Consider the following 19,095-nt stretch of genomic DNA (forward strand, 5'->3'; position numbering starts at 1 on the left):
GCCTCCTCCTCTAGGGTTCTTGTTTTGCAATTCAAAGTTGTATGTTCAATAGTTAAAACATAGATCCAAAGTAGGTTGCATGTGAACTTAGGAATTGTTTTCTGGTTTATTTGTTTTACCTAAAACCCATCAATTATGCACTCCAACAATTGGGCGTGTGAGGAGTTGTCAATGTTGGATTAGTGTCTAAGTCCATAACTATAATTGGTATGTACTTGACCCGACTCGGCATGGTCCATTTGGGTTGCATGGCATCGGAACATTTGGATAGACCGTTTATGAGGAAAAGACATTTTGTGACATATTAATATATTATAAGTTCTAATATATTAATATGAAATCATGTTATTTAATTAGTATTGATCAAGAATTAATTTGGACTTAATTTAGTGATCAAAAAGAGACTAATTAAATATATGGGGATTGATTGTGTAAATCATTCATTCTTATATATGTGGGCTTATGATCCAAGATTCCTTTATGTTGGGTTTAACCCATGTGGTGATCCATGGATACTCCATGGAGGTTAAAACCCATGGAGCATAAGGAATGGGTAAAGTCATGAGTTACATGGTGTAACCCTAATAGCCACACTATATAAGAACCCCTTTAGTTCAAGAAATTGGAACTAGTGATACATATTTTGAGGGCTAGCCAATTTGAACATGTATGTCTTCTTCTCATGGTTATTCCAAGAGTTCATGATGTTGTGTGAACCATTTGAGGTGTCACACTTGGGGCACTAGGCTCTCAAGCTTCATGGAGTCAAGCAACAACAACAAGGTATGTATTCTATCTATTTTAGTATCCTAGTATCAATGTTTTGGTATGCTAGTTAGGATAATACCTTGGATAATCATATTTGCATGTATAATAGAGAAAACATAGATCCAAGGTATTTAGGGTTGCATGTACACTTAGGAGTGTTAGAATGCTCAAAACCCAACAGTGGTATCAGAGCCTAGGCTTGTTTTCAATTATACTTGATGCAAATTGTTGAAAAATGCTAAAAAAGTCGAATTTCGGGCATTCTGGGCACTGGACTCGCCGAGTCCACTGATGAACTCGCCGAGTCCATGAAGAAAATCATCCTACTCGGCGAGTAGGTTGATACACTCGACGAGTAGGAGCCCCAGACAGCATATTTTCGAGGTTTTTGGCTAGAAATGGACTAGGAACATTACCCTAAGCTGTTTTTGGACTTATAAACTTGTTTTTGATGTGGTAATGTTCATGCTAATCCAATTTCAAAGATAATTGTCAATAGATTCATGTTTTGTATTAGTTTAGTGATTAGGCTAATTACATGAAAAAGTTTGATTTGAATTATCTTGTTCTTATGAGTTGCTTAGATTAATAGAAAAGTTAATGGATTATATGTTTTCAATCCATTTTAATCTAAGAGTTGATTCTAAAATGTGTTTTTGTAACTTGTCCTCAAGTTATATGAAAAGTCACATTTAAGTTTCATAAAACTCATAAAAGTTGGCAATGGTTACAAAAATGAAGAATCTTGTCCTTAAGTTATGGAGGTTCAAGAGTCACTTCATTAAGTAATAAAATATGTAACCTTAATTAATTCCATAAATTACAAAATAAAGAAAAGTTACATTTTTTTTATTAGTTTAAAGTCTTCCATAACTTGTCCTCAAGTTATGGAACTTGAAGAGTTTTTTAATTAAAACTACTTTAAACACATAAGTTATGGAATTAATTAGTTTTGAATAGTTTCAAAACTTGCCCTCAAGTTTTGGAATTTGAAAAGTTTCACTTATGAATACTTTAATTCCAAGTTAGCCCTTAGAATTTTAAAAGTTAAAATTCAAACCCTTATACTATTATTATAATTTTAATTATATAGATATGTATAAGATAAAGTCAATCTTACCGTCAGTAGGCCTCATTCACGAAGCCGGTCTATAAGGGGGGTATAAGGTTACTGCCTATAAAATGGCAGTTTAATGGGTGTCTACTCTCACCCACCGCTTCCTTGACTGGTGGAGGGTCGTTAGCCGAACGGGTAGGAAAGGACTATAATTCTCCCTTCATTAAAAGTATTAATGATAAATACTAAGTAACTAAACATTTATAAATTCCCAATTCTTAGTTACTTAGGAAAATGTGAAATTGGTGCTAGCCCATAAAATTACACTTTGTACCTTACCAAGTCGTTAGTGGAGCGTGTGTGGTTAACCGGCACACTAACTTGGACTAGTAAGAGTGGCAAAGGGTAACTTAACTTTATTATAGATCGGTGGAGCGTGTGTGGTTAACCGACACATCGATTAGGTAATATTGTTGAGGGTACCAAGTCAATTTGTATGGTTATTCACACCTTGTTTGTGATCCTCGGCATCCCAGTCACAAACTTGAGAGGGCACAATCGAGATTCAAACATGCCATTGAAAGTTCAATGTATCTCAAAAGATCTAGGAGTTTCAAATCCAATTAAAACTTAATTATATTTCGTTTTTCATGGTGGAAATTGGTAAATCGTCATTTACCTACCTTCAACTATTTTATAATTTGGATTACGGCATCCCTCTTCCAATTATAAATAGGTTGTTGGATCCTAGCCTTAATATTTCATATTGGGTGTTATATTAAGGACTTTAGATCAACTATCTTGAATAATCTCCCAAAAGATGTCTAAGTTTAGACATCTATGATCTTCCCAAATCTCTTGAAACAAGCTTTCCTAAATGAAGATGATGTCCCATGGAAATCATACTTCTTTCACCTCCTCCAATTATTCTCCCTAACCCACAAGTTCCTGAAAAGTTTATGGTCACTCAAGCAAAGGTCTATATGTGATCACATCTTGGAGATGTAGTCAGATATTGACAAGCCGGGAGAGTTGGGTGTCAAAGTCTTGAGAAAGTTGGTGACTCAACTATTTTCTAAGTCACATAGTGAGTTCCTTTGGGACTCCTATGAAACAGACTATGACAAGACCCTTAATGATCTTATCTATTTGCTAAGATCAACTTCCTAAAACTTTATGGACATTGACAATGATGACATTGGATATCCAGTAAAGCTCTCTCTTCCCAATGGAAAGGGATCGCCCATAGTCAACTCGGTTGACCAAATGGTAAAGAGAGAGGCTAAGTCTGAGATAGTCCCATTATCAAGGGTCCATTGCCAAAGAAAGGGGCATTAGTTGCGAAGCTGCCAAATTTACTTAAGGATGTTAAAGTCAATAAGTTTGACTCTACTTCAGGTAAAGTCCACTATCTAACTCTGCTAAGTTTCTATTATGAGATTCTTGATACATGATGTGACTGGGTCACATATTGATGTTTTAAGAATCAAAGAAAAGGTGAAGAAACTTAAAGAAAGATATGCTGAATCTGATGGCATAAATGGATTTCTATCGCATAGTTTGAAGATCGGATTCTTGAGCTACTTCTTAAGAGTTATGATATATTGCTTAGGAATAAATAACGACAAAGTTTTCATGTGCTTTTGCATTGTAAGGATAGTTTTTCCGCAAAGTTTTAAAATAAAAGAAATTTTTTTTTTGATTTTATTTATTTTAAAATATCCTTACAATGGCATTTGTGAAAATTTTTGTTGCTTATAAGATTCCATTAAGAGCAAGAGTGGAAATATGAATTTGATTCTTTCATTTGTGGTAGTGTCTAAATTTACCAAATAAGGAAAGATTCTCATCACCTAAGTTTCAGTTGGATAGAAACTTGGAATCATGCAAGTTGTATAGCATGATGAATAAGAACTTTCAAGCATTGGAAAAATTAAGACTAACTACTTGTTCACATGGATGTGTGAGTCAAGTAAAGGATCGAGTACACATTCTTGTGCACTGATCAAGCCCACCACAAATAATCGTTAAGACTATTCGTCATTATTTACTAAAATTCAGTAAATATGGTTATACTTACAAGCTTAAGTGTAATTCTGAGACATTGGAAAAGGTTTCAATGTATGGCAGAGCGAATAAGAAGAATCAACTTAGGCAGAAAGATAAAAGTTTCTCAAATCTGAAAAGATGGGAGAGTACTTTAGTATCATGTTATATAATCATCTTAATGATTAAGAGACCTTATCACAATTCATCCTCTAAGTGCATTCTGGTAGCTAAGAAGAGGAGCTATGAATTGTTGAAGTGGTTAAATCAAGAAGATGATTTATACTTCGTTCCAAAAACAATTCTTAGAGTTATACTCTAATATTGTAACTTGAGTGACATGTCTTAAAGAAGGTTTAAAACACTTGTCAAATGTAAGAGTAAAAGTTTTCTACTCTTGTACATTTGAAATTGGTAAGTTGTGATGTTTTGGATAAAACAAAGACCAACTAAGGCCAATTGTGTGAAGTGTTTGTCTTGATTAGAATCCACAATATCTCTTGAATATCTGACAAGAAAGTCTTATATGTCAAGAGGACAGTGGGAGTCTTAAAGGTCTTGAAAGTCTCAAGAACTAATCAAGAATAAAACCTGAAGTTCTTCACTAGCACACGACTTGAGGTTTATAACCTATCGTGTCGACATGTCTGTGCCTATTCAAGTTGGCTTTGCATAGGAGTTCTGAGAGTTCTCAATTGGTTGCACAGCTACTTGGAAGCAATGGCAGGCCCTTGAGCTGCCAAATGGCAAGAATTTAAGATTGCACAAGTTTAATCCATATATGAGTTTGAATTTGTCATTATCCTTGTCTTGTGACTATGGTTTTGACAATTCACATGGATAAGAACACATACACCATTAAATCTAAGTGTCATAAGGTTTCTCTCCGATTCATGAAAATGATGGTGAGGAAACACTTTCACTAAGTAGATTTTAGCTAGATAGCAATTGTGATATTTGCATTCTCAAAGTCGTTAGTGGAGCGTGTGTGGTTAACCAGCACACTAACATGGACTTGTGAGAAGTGGTAAAGGTCTAAACAATCGAGACTATGATTACGGCATCCCTTTTCATAGTTCTTAAAATTGTTTAGACACACCTGTGAGCTATCTAAGATAAGGTGTATGATATTGATAAAGTTTTATCAAAGCAATCTAGTATCAGAAATCTGAACTTTGGTAAGAAAGTCAATAAAGTATTGATTTCTAGAAGTCCAGCTGATTTCTGATTACATGTCAAAGCTAGTGGGAGCATAAGTGTTATGCTAATAATCATCATGTTAGTGGGAGCATGATAATTATGATAAAGGTTGCAAGTTAGCAATGTTAATTATAGAAAACAAAAGTTTCAATTCGTGAGGCTGCAGGGGTTGAAAAAGTTGTTTTGCTATAATTAAGGGAGAGAAAATTATACTTCATTTCAATTATAAAAGCTTAGATTGAGGTTTTAAGTCGTATTTAGTCAAGGATATATATATGAATTTCATGTTGGAATGACTCAACATAAGGAAATTCTATATATGGGTCCATTATTTGCGTTCTAAAATTCCATTATGATTACGACATCCCTTTTCATAATCTGAATTATGAGAACTTGGCAAATAGAAATGGAAATGTTATAGCAAAAGACTGGTTTAGTCTTTATGTGAGACATCATGACTCGAGTCCCATATGCTTCGGATATAGGATCGATTACATGTGTTATATTTATCCTTTCTAAAATTTTCCAAATGCCTGGGGCATTAAGAAGGGAAAAGGTCTAGAATTGGATATGACTAAAAGGATTAAGCAATTGTCGAGGACAATCTAAGGTTTACCAAAGATTGGTTGCTCAAGGACAGTTGAAAGTATAGTGATAATTCTGGAAGGACCATATTGACATAATCTGTAAGGAGGCAACTCTTGTTCAGAAGTGATAGTCAAAATGGAATATGGAAATGTTTCAAAGTTGGAAATTATTCAATCTGTGTAAGATTAGGAAACTTAATGCAAGAAGGATATTTCCAAGGAGCTGATCTCCTTTGGAATGCTCTGTAATGGTTGTTGTCAAGTCTTTCTGACTCTGTGCATAATCATTACAGGAGGATCAATGCATATAAGTTTAGAATCTAACAGATTTCAGTAAATGGCATGAATTTGGAATTCCTGCATTTGCAGTAAGGATTTGGGACTGTGAAAGAGGATCATTGGAGTTATGTTCAATTGATCTAATTCACAAAGTGAAGATCATAGACAAACATAGTATGCATAGTTGGTGTATGGCATGACTAGTGTTTAGAAAACATAGTGTACATGCTTGGAGCATGGGACAACTATTGTTTTAAATTCAAGAATAAAGTTGATAGCTGAAACAGTATACAATGAATAATGTGTAATCATATGGTGATAAATAAAAGGTGTTTTATTTATGTTCATAGGTTTTGATACCATATTAGATTCTATTATTATTGTGTTTCATTTTGCATGTTTTGACTTCCAGAATAACTAGGTCGATCTTCCTGATTGACTAAGTTATTCAAACTATCCACAGTCGGTCATATGTTGGAAGTAGATATGAATCAAGACTGTCATGGGTTGGCTTGTAGAGGTCTAAGATGTTGGACAAGGGGCTACAACACTCATGAGTGCTCATAAGTTCTGAGTATTGGATTCAACCCGCGCTCATTGGAATCACTTCATGGATTTTATCACGAGTGATCATGAGACGATAATATCTTATATTCTTCAAACCTAGAGATATGAGTTGTTACTATGAGTTGGTTGTACATTGATTGCACGAAAACGCATTCGGTAACTCGGTGTTATAAAACATGCCTTTGTGTATGATTCAACAAGTAGTAGAACAAGCCATATGAGTCGAAGTTTATCCATTCCTTTTACCTTCGGGATAAAAGCAATATCTGTGGGCCCCTCGATGATTTGGTGATGACAAATGTAAGTGCTCGGCCGGGCCTGGACTGATTTGATTTGTTCAATTAGTCAATCGTCATAAATCGGAAATCGGGAAACAACAAATCGACAGAGAGAATGGTTATAATCCATGTCTCAGTCCATATGATATCTAGAATGGAGGAATATATGATCCCTTATCTAATGGACAAGTCATTGACAAAGGTCAGAGTTCATCTACAAGGTCAGAGTTCGACAACGGCTTTTGAGAGCTACGATTGCCAGTTGGTTCCTGAAGTCATACGCAATAATAGTTTTAGACTTATCCAAGTGGGAGACTGTTGGATTAGTGTCTAAGTCCATAACTATAATTGGTATGTACTTGACCCGACTCGGCATGGTCCATTTGGGTTGCATGGCTTCGGAACATTTGGATAGACCGTTTATGAGGAAAAGACATTTTGTGACATATTAATATATTATAAGTTCTAATATATTAATATGAAATCATGTTATTTAATTAGTATTGATCAAGAATTAATTTGGACTTAATTTAGTGATCAAAAAGAGACTAATTAAATATATGAGGATTGATTGTGTAAATCATTCATTCTTATATATGTGGGCTTATGATCCAAGATTCCTTTATGTTGGGTTTAACCCATGTGGTGATCCATGGATACTCCATGGAGGTTAAAACCCATGGAGCATAAGGAATGGGTAAAGTCATGAGTTACATGGTGTAACCCTAATAGCCACACTATATAATAACCCCTTTAGTTCAAGAAATTGGAACTAGTGATACATATTTTGAGGGCTAGCCAATTTGAACATGTATGTCTTCTTCTCATGGTTATTCCAAGAGTTCATGATGTTGTGTGAACCATTTGAGGTGTCACACTTGGGGCACTAGGCTCTCAAGCTTCATGGAGTCAAGCAACAACAACAAGGTATGTATTCTATCTATTTTAGTATCCTAGTATCAATGTTTTGGTATGCTAGTTAGGATAATACCTTGGATAATCATATTTGCATGTATAATAGAGAAAACATAGATCCAAGGTATTTAGGGTTGCATGTACACTTAGGAGTGTTAGAATCCTCAAAACCCAACAATCAATTCCTAATAGCGCTATCCATAATGCCTATTAGCTCAAAGAGTTAATGGTTGGATTAAAGTGTAAGGGAAGGGACTTAATATGATAAGGCCTCATGTTTCAAGTTGCATAGACATACATAGAAAAATATAGCAATCAAATTTGATACAAATCAATTCAAATACAGCGAACAATAAATAGTTTTTTGGACATGCTTTTCCCCCCCAAAACATAAAAACTGAAAATAGGGGAAGGCGTGAATACTCACGATGCATCGAGATGATGCAAATGATGCCTTGAACTACATTCCACAGGACCTACTACCGATGCCCTACAATAATGGTATACACTAGTAAGTCTCTAATCGAAAATCTAACACTAATGTACTTAATTTCTATAATAGAATTACGCCAATATTGTGTCAAAAATTAGGTTTTTTTGAAAGTTGCAAATACTTTTCTAAAAATTCAGATTTCCATATACCTATTGACTTATGAACATTTGCAAGTGACAAATCCGATTTTGTGTTATTATTTGAAATGCATTTTAGCACTTTTAGAAGGGCTTTAGAAACTAAAAATAAAAAACTAAATAAAATCAGTTCTAAAAATTTCCAAACTTTACATTTCAGTTCTAACTATAATTTAGAACCCTCTTGTAGTTTTTCATGATTTTTAAATATGTTTAACCATTTTTCCACGATTTAATTCCTTAAAAACATCATAAAATCGTGAAAAATAATAAACAATTAATAAAAATTCCCAAACTTTTTGTAAAACTGTTATACAATGTATATAAACCGAAAAGAAAATACTCAAATTGATTTTCAAACAGTTTAACCCGATTTTATGATTTTTGTGTGTTTATTCCATCAAAAATAGAGATAATTAGAAAAATGTTTCTAAAATTTCCCAAACTTTTTTTACTTGTGTTAATAGACATATAAAATCTGGGAAGAATATAAAAGTTGGTTTCCAAACAGTGTAAATATTTTCTTTGTTATATTAACTTAAATAAGCATTCATTCGTGAATAACTAATAAACAGTAAATGAAAACTACCAAACTTCTTATTTGTCGCTTAACTATAATATAAGATGTTATGGAAATTTATTATAATTTTTAGAACAGTTTAGCTATTTTCCCTTGATTTATTCTCATAAATGAGCATTAATTCATGAAAAAACAGTAAACAGTAATAGAAATTCATGAAACATTTTATTCACGGTTAATATGTATGCATAGATGTTCTGGAAAAGTTTTATAATTTTTGGACTTGTGTAGCTATTTTTCATCAATTTAATCTCTTAAACATTCATTAAATCGGGAAAAATAAGAAATTGTCTTCGAAAAATCTGAAAACTCTTTCATGGATTATTTATGATGTCTAGAAGATGATAAAATTATGAAATATGGCTTTGGACATTCACAATTGTATTTTGCTATTTATTTTGCTTCAACAAAAATAAATTAGAAATCAACAGAAAACAGCCTTAGAAATGCATACAACTTCACGAAAAGTCTTTACTATGTGGATAGGTGATACCTGAGTTTTTCCAGAATTTATTAACCATAAAAAGAATTTTATTTGAATTATTTCTCTTTTTTCTTGCAAAAACTACAATAAATCGAGAGAAACGAGTTATTTTCTGAAAATTTCCAAATCATCTTATTTTGTTGTTTGGATTCTGGGAAAATTGGATTTGAGTAGAAAAGAAGTTTTAGATATTTATTTATGAATAAATCCTTTATGAGCATTCTTAACAATGTACTTTGATAATCAAGCCTTTAAGCTTGATATTCATCACATGAATTGTGATTTGAAGACCATGAATGACCATATTTTGTTCAAAATGATGTTTCTAAATGAAAAACTTGACTTGATGTGGTTTTGGATCTTTAAAACTTGTAAAACTCAAGTTGATGGATTTGATTTAGGTTTTGATCATTGGATTTCACATTCTAAAAACGTGCATGTTGTTTTGGAGTGAAATCCTTGCACCATCATCATCAAAATCGACATGCATGAACATGAATTTGAATAAACTCAAATAAAAGTGTTTATGGAGAAGAAAAATGCAAGAAAACTTGATATCTTTGAAAGAAAAGTGAACAAAATGTAAGGAAATTGATTTTACCTTGAAGATCAACTTCAAATGATGAATATTCTTGAGTAAAATGAGGGATATTCGTTGGAAATTTCTAGGGTTTTGGAGCTAATTCATAGAGGTAAAGAGTGGGGGTTTTAGAGAGAAGAAAAGAGAGAAAAGAGAGATTCTATCTCTCTGGATAACTCATATCTCTTGTCATCTCTTTGGGGTTAGACTCCACCAAAATACAGAGATGCTCACAAACTGATGAAGAATTGAATGGAAAAATCTCTCCTAGTGATGATGCTTCTAGGTTCATCATTTGCAGAGGAAATGAAGAGGGAAGTGTTTAGAGAGAGAAAGAGATAAGTGGAGTGAATGGGTGATCAAAATGATTAGTATTGGGAAGGAGAAATGAGGGGTAGAGAGGGTTTCGAATTTGAAGGATTGAGAGGAGATTTCATTTCATTTTGTTTATTTGTTTTGTAAAAATCGCTAAATTTTTATACAATTTCTTTCAATTTATATAAAATGTGAATTTTATATAAATTTTGTTCATAATTCTTGGATTTTCAGCTTATAAATGTAAAGTTAATGTTAATGAATTAAATTAATTTCCTTGATTATATTTCCACATTTTAAATATATTTATTGATATTATAGTGTTTATAAAAACTTTTATGGGATTTTAATATAAAATTCATAAATTTAAGTTTTTAGGACTTTTTGGGTTTTGAGGAATTTTGTAAATCTTTGGATATCAAAATAAATTTAATCTTTGAGACTTCAAACTATTTTAGAGTTTTATAACTCTTATTCAAGTTAGAAATAATGCTTGTAAATTATTTTTATCAGTTTATTGGCATTTTTATGTAGTGGTTCCGAGATTCAAGTTAAATTGAAGAATCAAGTATACTATCGCTAGTTTTCAACTTTGACTTAAGTTCCTACGAGAATAGGACCTAATTTCTACTACTAGGTTAAGTGCATGATGTGTGTATATGATTCATGCAAAGACGTTCAATTCAAGGAATGACCCGAATATGGATAGTCATTACAGTTAAGTAGTTGTAGAATTCACATACCAATGTGAAATCTAAGTACACAATCCTTCGATTATACTTGTTTCCAAGTTTCTAGTAGGTTATAACTTAGCTTCTAGTTACCAAGTCTAGTATGTGTCGTGCTTATATGTGCAACTAAGTTTATTCAAATCTAGAACTGTCTCGAATTTTGATGGTTTTCACATAAAGGTAAAGGAAAATTAGTCGATGATGATGAAGAATAAGAAAATTTATCAGAAGGGTCGAAGCTCAAAAGAAAGTAGTATGACAGAGAGCTAGATGATCTTGAGCTTGTCACTAAGGAAGCTAAAGCTCATGAAAAGGAGCTTTGTGATGCACATGTCACACTTGAAACTCAGAAGACTATCTTCCCTCCCAGGACCATGGAGCGGATTCTGAACGAAGTCATCGACAATCCAAGTGTTTACTGGTTGGAACTAGTTGTTTGTTTGATTTGGAGAACACTTCGGAATCTCAGCTTGACTTCCCAAACACTCCGAAGGCTTTCCTGTTTCGCGGTTTTGAAAAGATTAAGAAAGCTCCTATTACAGAAAAGGACGTCAATCATTCGCTTTTCTCTTTCTATCTTAAGCACGGGAAGCCTCATTATCGAACATGGAGTTCAAAGAAGATAACTGCAATAAAAGTCTTTGGTCCAGTTCAAATTGAAAGCTTCATCAACTTTGAATTCACTTTCGCAGACCTGCCATGCCTTAATCCATATATTGGATTTCTTTGTTTAATCTTTTTTCCAAAGATGGACAGAAGTTCGAACCTATTGTGGCACATTTGAAAAGAATGTTAACATCCTACATTCAAGAAGTTGGGAACATGGACGTTGAGATTGATGTTGTATTAAGAAGAAAACCAATTTTACGGCCAAAAGAGGCTCCCAAAGATATTGACAAAATAAAGTTGGGAAAAATCCAAAAAGATAATTGGAGTGTGGTATTTCAACAAAGTAATAAAGATGGAGCTAATGTTCAGATGTGTTTGTTCTCTTTACCAGACAAACATCTTTATTCCACATCCTGTCTGAACTACATTCTGGGGATAACTGATCAATACAAAGTGAACGATGTTGTAGATAAGAAGTGCTTCGCTGATATGATCAAGTGGTATATTGTGGTTCACGATAATTTGCTGGGATTAATGTCGAAACTATTCAATGTCCAGAAACATCAACAACACTGAAGAATCTACCTTCCTAATTGACATAAAGGGGGAGATTGTTGGGATAAATAATGTTGTGTCAATTTTTTGTACTAGAATAGTCCATAATTTAACGGGTTGAGGTTGTCCACTAGGGTTTTGATGGTATTAGGGTTAGACTATTTATAGTGTATGCATGCACCCTATTAGGTTAATCAATTGTATCGCCCTACATTACCTTTACAGAAAAGTTCACGTTAAACTCTTCTTAGGCTTTGATATTATAATCATTCGGCACTTTGTGATAATTTCTTCTTCTGGTTGAATCTTATTTCTATTATTGAATCAATCGATCATTAGTTTATTGTTTTAACACAGATGTTATGCTTCGCAAAGTTGATCCTGCAAATCCAACTTTCGTGACTTATCTTCAAACTATCAATCCTTCTATTGAAACATAATATTTTTTATCAAAGTGCATAGTTGGTACTTCTAAACTTGGCAAGGGGTCAAAGAAAGTTACTAAGGCTAGTTCTTCAAAGCCTAGTCATGTGTCTACTGAGAAGGAAATGGCGAAGCCTGTACAAGAGAAGATTATTGAGGATGATCAAAAGAAGGTTGTGCCTTCGAAGTCTGGGGTTCATCAACGATTAAAGAAAATGGATCATAGGCCTCATTCTCCAGACTGGCCTATTGTCGAAGAGGAAACTGCTGAGGTTCCTGCGAAGTCCTTATCTTCACCAAAAGGCGTTTCTAGATCAAAGAGGATTTGCAAACCTCAAATCAGTCGAAAAAGGGTAAAGATTCATGAGCTTCCAGCTCTAGTTTCTCCAACATCTAAGAAACAAAGAGCAAGAGACATGGTCAAGAAGATTAAAAAGAAGCAAAAGCAGGTTAGCGATCCATTGTATGAGGTTGTACTTGAAGTAGAGTTTGAAGAAAGTGATCAATCACCAACACAATATCATGATATGGCTTTTTCATCTCAGAGGGGCTCTCTAGTCTAGTCGACTTTCGAGGCGACTGGAAGTCTTAGTGGTAACGTGGAAACATCTAATGTGGACACAAACACTAATCTAGGTGATCATTCTCTTCGGTAAAACACTAATCACTGCGAACATATCTAATATGGACGAAAATGTCAACAAGGGCGATGAGGTGTGGACTACATTAGCCCATGGTATTTCCACAATCTTGACTTCTTTTGTTCCTGTTTCTATCATCATTTCATCCAAATTCGAAGCCACTGGTATTGATACTTCAACGTCATTACCATCATTTCACTTACCCATTACTACATCATTACCAACTTCTACTATTTTAACCATATATTCCTATATCATCGATCAACCTATCACCTCTTTATTTCCTTCTCAATCCACTAAAGGACCTAAATCCATTCCGGATGATACCACAGAGGAAGATGATTATACGATTTCCTTCGCCGATATCCAATTTGATCCTGAGGAGGAGAACAGACCAGATCATATACTTATGTCTGGTAAGCAGTTCAAGATTCTCAACCGCAAACTCAATTCGTTACTTCCACTTCACCCTGATGCTGGGAGTCAGAATAGTGTCTCTGGGATTGAAGTCATTGTTATGCTCAAGGCTCAGGAACTTCAGTGGAAAGCCATGATAGATGAAATTGATAAAAACAATGAACTGCTTGTGAAACATCAGTCTGAGTTGTTTAATCATGAAGTAAATGATTTACGAGAAGTTGCCAAAGAACGAGACATTCTTTTTGTTGAAGCTGTAAAGAAACTAAGAGAGGATGTCAATTTGAAACCTGAGGAGCTTCGTTCTAATATGACAAAGGAGGTTGTAGAGGTTGATCACAATTATTCATCTCTTAATACTAAGGTGGATAGTGTTTCTGTTCCTGTGACTAAGGTTGTTGAATCTTACACTTCTTTACTTCCCAAATTTGATAAGAAGCCCGAGTCTGATACTTAAAGTTTTGCAAAATTGGAAGAACTCTTGGGCAGTTTGATGGAGTTAGTTTTGAAACTTGGGTCTTCTTCACAGTTTTCAATTACTCAAGAATCCTTATCTTAAAAGCTTTTGTCTTTGGAGTCCACACTCAAGGTTGAGTTAGCCCCACTTTTGAAGCTTGTTCATCTAATTCCAACTGATGCCCCGCCTGTTCACACATGGGTACATGGGGGAGAAAGGAGTATTGACATGGGATCGTCAAAATTTAGTGGAAGGTTATGTCGACACATATTCCCACTTCATTGCCCAAATGCACGGTTTCAAATAATTCTACTTCTATCACAACAAGGTCATTGACAAAAGGTGTTGTTATTGGTTCATCTATTGGTGGATCAAGTTCGAAGCCACCTCCATCAACTGAAGAAATGAAAGGAAATGGAAAGGGTATTAACATTGAGCCAACTGTAGAAGAAAAGAATATAGCTTTAGAAAAAGAAATGAAGAACAAAGACAAATACAAATCATTTTAAGGCAAAGGCAAAGTGATCCTTCTGGTCTCGAAAAGGGTGATCCTACAAAGCCTTACTATTACGAGGCCATTGAAGCTTCTGTGTTCAGTGGAGTTATGAATGAATTCAATAAAGTTCCTAAAAAGAGCTTGGAAATCAAAAACACTGATTTCAATCAGTTGGAAGATAAGGAAGAATATAAGAGATTGAAGCTCCGATTCCATGGTGTTCTTGGAAAAAGAGAAAAGAAGATTTTGTTTTTGGTAAAGATAATGAAAGTTATGAATATCTCAAACGAAGTTTTATTCGAAGGGGTAATTCAGAATTTCAGATTTCATGTTGTCCGAGCCAACAATGTTGCTTTCGATTTTTTACTAGCAGATTTTCCATTGATGAATCTCAATGATCTAATGAATGTTGCTAAGATATTGAGATGTACTGATGTTTCGAAGCTTCAATTGATAAACAAAGAAGATTTTTTCTAGCTTGGGTTTGCACACATAAAGTTGTTCATTAACAATTAATATGATTGTCTTGCAATAACAGATGTGGAGCTTGCACTTGAAATGGGTCGACAAGTTTCTATGCCTCAATCAATTTGAAAGGTCAAGGGAGTCTTAAAAATTTTGATGATGGTGAGATCTGCATGAAACCAATGAGAGTGGTGTTCGTTGGGAAGAATAAGAAAGGGAAGAATACAAAGTTTTTTTTTTCAAGTATGTGACATAGAAAAGTATATCAATTCTCAATATACAAATCTACTTGTTCGAATGAATAATTGTAAGAAGAACAATGATGGTGATACAGTTGAGATTAGAAAGTCAATCATTTGGTATATGGAGACGTGGAGAGTTATACATCAAGCGGCCCAGATGCTAATGACTTATAATTCGACACCGCTCAGAAAGAGGGAGAATGTTGAGGTCGAATTATATTGTGAGGTGTCAAAATGTCTTGGGTTCTTTATTAGTTTCGAAATTTTACTTGTGTGTTTGCATAAGGGCTTATTTTAGTGTCGAAGGGTAATTGTATAAGCCCTTGTGTATTTTTTGTGTACTTCTGTAATTCCTATAAATAGGTATAGGTACTAGAGTTGGAATAACTTTTTGAGCTTTCGCTGTGTTTAATCTAAAACTTTCTCAGTATCTTTCAGACGCTATAATCAAGCCATCCAGATCTTATTTACACTTTGTGTTCATAATTCAATCTAAACTCTGATTTCATTTCTTTTACTCGATCTATAACAACTACAATCTAAACCCTAAACTTGTGTGTTGTGATCGTATGTTAGCCTATTTTTTTGTGTCATGTTAGTAAGTTAGTATCTACGGTTTACGTCCAAGGTTTTAGGGTTGAGGTTAGGCCAAGGGCCCCTTATGTATTCATATTTATATGTTTATATGAGGTTTAATCCTCACTATTAATCAAGCAAGTCATTACCTATCATTGTTATGCACACGGTTCTAAATTTAATTAAACTTTCATGTTAAAAACTCAAAACTATTAATCAATTATTTTAAATATATTATTAATTAATGGATATTTGTTTAGTTATATAAAATTATAATCATTTATTCAAATAAATACGTGAAATTATAACCTTACAAGATGTATTAAATTTTTTATTTTTTATTCTAATGTTAGTAATTTAATGTAATTAGAATGAGAAATATAAAATTTAATATTGAAATGGAGAATCAATAGGTCGATAAGTTGCATGACATTAAATAGGAGGCTTAATAGGGTGACACATACCAAAATAACAACTATTTTATTACTATAGGAAGATAGTGTATAGTAGCAGAAAACATAAGCATTTATGACGGACAAGTCAATCAATTGTCTGTAAGAAAACCCCTTTACCAATACATTTGTTGAAGTAAAAATCCATTGGAAAAACCTTGTGGGTTATAGTTTATAACAATTTATCGAGAACTATTTTCACAATTTACAACAAAAGACACCTTTGGTAATTAGGCCATCGAGTAGATTACAATTAGATCTTTTTCATAACATATTATTCACAAAATGATCTTTTAATAATTTAATTTTCTCTATAATCCATTTATAACTGTTGGGACTTGATAGCAAAACACACAAACACACATACACACATACACACAGATATATATATATATATATATATATATATATATATATATATATATATATATATATATATATATATATATATATATATATATATATATATATATAAAAGTTAACTATTTATAGAATGTGTTGTGTGATAAATTAATTTATGTTCGGAGTAACCGAGTCTCTTTAGCAAAATCCAAGGTGGTGTCTTTGAGCTTAATTAGATGTTCCTTATGGCAAGGAATTTATGATGAAGTGAAACCCTTAGTTTATTGATATTTCAAAGGTCTTCATAGGACATTCAATTGTTAGATATTGTTTGTAAGGAAAACATTTTCGTGTGATTTCTAAACACTAAAACTTTGTGCTCAGCCCAATTACATATAGCACTTTTTCTATATGTTTTGAATATGTGCATATATGGATACCATTAGGTAGGAACTATGCTGGTCCTTAAATCAAAGATTTTTACCTTACATTACAAGGAGTTCTCCTTGATGTATATTGTCTTAAGAAAAAAATCTGCTATCAACCACTTCATGAGTCCTTTGACTCTAACGAATGACAACTTGAATAAAGCCAAATTATATACATGTGTTAGATATCCCCCGCACATACAAAATATTCTTCTATATCCACATAAAAAGGATAGAAACCCCGTTATAAATAATATATCTCTTGTTAAACTCCGATTAATTTATGCAATAATTAACCAATTGATTTTCTACATGTGGTTAATTAATACATTTTAAATTTTTATTTACCAGCTCTTTTCAATAAGCTATGTATAATTGTTGGACCTTCATAGATATACATGTTTGTTATAATTGTTAGAACATTTAACTTGATTAATTATGCAATGTATTGTATGAAAATTTTATTTATCGAGGGAGTGACTAGGCCTCTAAGAACAAAAGTGTAGTCTCAGACATTATTTGATGTCTAAGGAAAGGAGCCTATGGTAAAGTGAAACCCCAAAGTTATTTAATATTTTAAATGGTCATCATAATACATTCAACGGTAAACACTTAGGTAAAGTTTATAAATAAATCATTTTGGTGTTAAATCTAAACCCTAAACTTGGGTGTTCCAATCGTATGTTAGCCTAAGTTTTAGTGTCATGTTAGTAAGTTAGAATTTATGGTTTACGTTCAAGGTTTTAGGGTTTATGCTAGGCAAAGGGCCACTTATGTATCCATATTTATATATGTATATGAGGTTTAATCCTCACTATTAATCAAGCAAGTCATTACCTTTCATGATATCACAGCTATCGGTTAAAACTCTACTACTGACAATGTGACAACCGTCAAAATTCGAGTCGGTTCTAGATTTGATAAACTTAGTTATACTTATAGGCACGACACATACTAGACTTAGTAACTAGAAGCAAAGTTACAACCTAGTAGAAACTTGGAAACAGATAGAAACAATGGATAGTGTACTTAGATTTCACATTGATATGTGACTTCTGTAACTACTTAATTGCAGTGACTATCCATATTCGGGTCACTCTTTGACTTGAACACATTTTCATGATTCATATACACACATCATTCATTTGACCTACTAGTACAAATTAGGTCCGAGTCTCGTAGGAACTTAAGTTAAAGTTCAAAACTATGACTAGTATACTTGGTTCCTCCATTTCGCTTGAATCTCGGAACCACTAAATAGAATGCCAATAAACCGATAAAATAAGTTACAAACATTATTTACAGCTATAAAAGAGTTATAATACCATAAGATACTCTATATCCTATATGATAGTTTAAAATGTCCAAATTTTATAACATGTGTCAGAATTTTATAAAATGAATGCAAGGTTTATAAAATTTTAACTACCTCAAAATTTTATGTTATATATAACATCCTTAACTAATTATAAGTCATGGAACATAAATTTGATCATGGAATAATAAATTAGGAATATTCGCCTTATTTATGAACATAAGTGTTAAATTTTTATACAATTCACCATAAAAGTTTATACTTTATAAAAACTAGATTTCCAATATTTATAAATAAATAAATAAAAGCTGAAATATATCCTTTTATTCTCTCTTAATTTCGTCCACACCACCTCCATCCTTCTCATTTCACTCTCATTTTCCAACTCCACACTCCATCACTCTCTCACTTCTCTCTCTCACTCTTCAATTCCCCGAACACCATTTTCTCTCTTCCCCTCTCTATAACCACGAAATTTTTTCCAGAAAATGAAGCCAAAAACACACCTTAAACTCTAAATCTTCATCATCTAGGGTTGTTTTTTAAGGTAATCACAAAAATCCTTCAATCTTCCTTCAAAATCTCAAGTTTTCTTACATATCTTCTTCTTCTACACCATTCTATGGATGGTTTATGAATCATATGTTCATAACCACGATT

Source organism: Lactuca virosa, chromosome 3 (genome assembly GCF_052849685.1).
Source record: "Lactuca virosa cultivar CGN04683 chromosome 3, Lactuca_virosa_CGN04683_v6, whole genome shotgun sequence".
NCBI lineage: Eukaryota > Viridiplantae > Streptophyta > Magnoliopsida > Asterales > Asteraceae > Lactuca > Lactuca virosa.